Raw genomic sequence first — 3,273 nt, 5'->3', positions numbered from 1 at the left:
TTCCCCAAAATAAAGACCTTGCCGTTCATGTCGAGTTCTCCAGTGAAATAGAATTTTAAGAAGTATAAGGATCAGCTTCGTTAGGTCAGGGACTGCTTGTTTTGACATTTAATCTCTGCAAACGTTCTTACCTTGGATACATAAGATCTTAACAGCTCTCTGTTCCTCTTACAGTTAGCCTGGTTGAGACCTCCAGATTGTACCGTTTTATACAAATCAGGCCATAGCAACTAGCAGGGGCTTTCATACAAGCACAGGAAGATGTGCCAGTCACCAAGCAGTCAAATTCAGTTCAAAAACTACTTCAAAAACTACTCTGCCAGCACACTCATTCAAGTTCATATTCTCCTCTGGCCTTTCTCACATCTCTAGTTCAAAAGATTAGACTATCAGCAGCACAGGTGAATTATAAACTCAGCTCATAGGAGAATCACCCAGTTCCTTTGTGCTGCAAGGCCCAGTGACACCTAATGTGGTCCCTCACCGACGGGGGGCGTCCTGGAGGGGACCACCAGTTGGCTGGCTCTGTAATTCTGCAGTAACTTTAAAGGAAATTTGCATTGTAGTTACCACGTGATGGAATACAGTCTGAGTCTGTTACTACAAACAGAACCAAGGTCATTATATAACTAGCCCTGACTGGGCCCCTTGGGTCACCTCGCCACCTAGGTCAGCAGCTACCTAATAGTTAGGTGAGTAGTTAATGGTTTTCAACACCACGTCACTCACTTGTTTGCTCTCCTCAGCTGAAGGGTTTCTCCAGTTCTTCCTCATCCAAGTTTAAACAGATAGCTTTCATTTCCTAGGTCATAGAAGTCCTTTTCAAGGTGAGGTGACTGACAAACTGGATAGTCATAGAGTTTAATACACAACTTGTGTACTGTTGTGTAAGTGTTGAATTGCCTGGTAAAATGTTAGCTCAAATCCTTATATCAGCTTGAAAAATAAAGTGAGTTCCTTTGAGTCAAATTAGATTATATTCGTGCAGTAGAGCCCATGGACTCATAAATAGAGACAGTGACGTGTTCTATTTGAAATATTTAAATATAGGTGAAAATTAGAATGGAGAAGTTTGATGTCTGAGACTTGGAAACACTAATGATGTGAGCTAAACTGATGATGTTCTCAGCTCCCTGGAACCCCGAGGGCGCGATAGCCCGGTTCTCTGGTAGCTGCAGAGCTTCGCTTTCCTTTCCCTGCGTGACAGTGCTCTGGGTACCTGTCTGCCGTCGTCCATACGCAGTCCTGATTGGTTCCAGACACAGGAAACTAAGCTGATTGCGTTAAGTCAAAACTACACGCAGCAGTAGGCCCCTGACATGACATCCTTGTTTTTTAGTATGATCTGAAAACCGAAACAGCGCCCCTTGTGGTGGTGGTGTCGACCACGGGCACCGGAGACCCGCCCGACACAGCCCGCAAGCTCGTGAAGGAAATACAGGACAGGACGCTGCCGAGTGACTTCTTTGCGCACCTGCGGTACGGTTTGTTAGGTATGCGCTGTGCTTTTTGCTCTTGCTATACCATGTTATTACTGGCTTTAATTCTGGCATCTGACGGTATCTTTCAAAACCATAATATGCAATTGTGTGGGTGTTGTCCTTTTTGGGATTTTATATAAATACACATGTGACATTTAAATGTAAATAATGTGCTGTTCTATGACTGCCTCCCCCGTCTCCCCCACAGCAGCTCTGCAGAGCCCCTGGAGTCACGTCCTTAACCAGGGGCTCCATTAGAGTCCACCAGGAAATGTTCTCTGAGGCCAGTGTCCCGGCCCCACCCTGAACCCGCTGAAACAATCCGGAAGGACCAGCCCTGTGCGCTTTTATTGTCTCCGTTTTCACAAAGCTCGCCGGTGGTCCTCACATCTTCCCTGAGAACCATTCCCCTAGGATGGTGGTTTGCAGTCCCGGCCTCACGCTGGGATTAACTGGAGGAGGTTTCATTCAATTCCAGGACCTGGGCCGGGCCGACCTCCAGTGATTCTGACGCGGTTGTTCTAGTATCAGTATTTTTAAAAGCTCCCAGGGTAAGAAACGCTGTCCGAGGCCTCTGGGAAGTGGAGATGAAAACATTCAGGTGACGAAAGAGAAGGACCAGCTCAGCAAGATGACCCCAGACAGGGAATTCAGGGCCCGTGTTCCTGGTCTGTGGTGGAATTGTTCACGTGGGAGAGTTATTTTGCGGGGAGGATGGATTGTGCTGATAAGTAACTGAGTAGAAATTTGAGATTATGACCCTGGCCGAGGTCTGTCGTGTATAACATATTTAAGAGCGTATTTTGGAGTATGTACTTTTTTAAAAAAATTCACCTTTTTCTAATGTCCTTATTTTTAAGAGTGAGCATGTATATATTACTTTAAAATTTCTCAGAACATTATTGAAAAGGAAAGACTGAAGCCCATCCAAGTGTTCTGGTCAGTCTTAGGCCCATGGACAGATCTGCTCAGATTGCTCAGCCTGTTCTCGTTAGGAAAGTACATGGCGATGATTCAAATCTAAGGAATTTAAGCTTCTAATTTTAAACTTTCAGCCAAGTATGAAAACGTTACTCCACTTTCTTACTGGGAAGCATAGAAGCTATTCTTAGTTTATCCACCAGAAGCATAGCAAGGGGCTGTTTATGTTGCGCATGTGCCTCTGTGCCCAGGCTCGGGGTCAGCGAGCCCTACAGAGGACATTCCCGGCTGGCAGGCCATGTGGTCTCTACACCAGCTGCTCAGCTCTGCTCTGGAAGCTGCCAGAACAGAGTGTAACACGTGGATTTGGCTGTGTTCCAATAAAGTTTTATTTATAAAGAAAGACAATATGTTTGGCCCCCGCCCAGGCTCTGGCTTGCAGACCCCTACCCTACATCAGAAAAGGCTGCAACAGACAGGTTTTTTAAACCTGCCTAATCCTTGTTTCAAGATTTCCACATTTTTACACAGATTCATGGAAACGAAAATGTGAAATAGATTTCTGTTTACGGTAGTCGAAAAGTATTTGTTTTGTTTCAATATGTCAGATACTTTTACATTGTAAAATATAAGAACGTTATTTCATATTGTATTACTCAAGGAAAAAGTAAGAAAATATGACGCTCTACCTGCCTTATTCCCTGTTCCATCAGTGGAATGTTTTAGACTTGATGTGTCTTTCTGCCTTGAAGCTCTGAGCCGACTGCACTGATGTTCTGTGTGGGCTCTCTAGGTCTGGGTGACTCAGAGTACACGTACTTCTGTAATGGGGGGAAGGTCATCGACAAGCGACTTGAGGAGCTTGGCGCGC

Source organism: Hipposideros armiger, unplaced genomic scaffold, assembly GCF_001890085.2.
Source record: "Hipposideros armiger isolate ML-2016 unplaced genomic scaffold, ASM189008v1 scaffold_1018, whole genome shotgun sequence".
Classification (NCBI taxonomy): Eukaryota; Metazoa; Chordata; class Mammalia; order Chiroptera; family Hipposideridae; genus Hipposideros; species Hipposideros armiger.
This window is presented reverse-complemented; position numbering follows the sequence as displayed.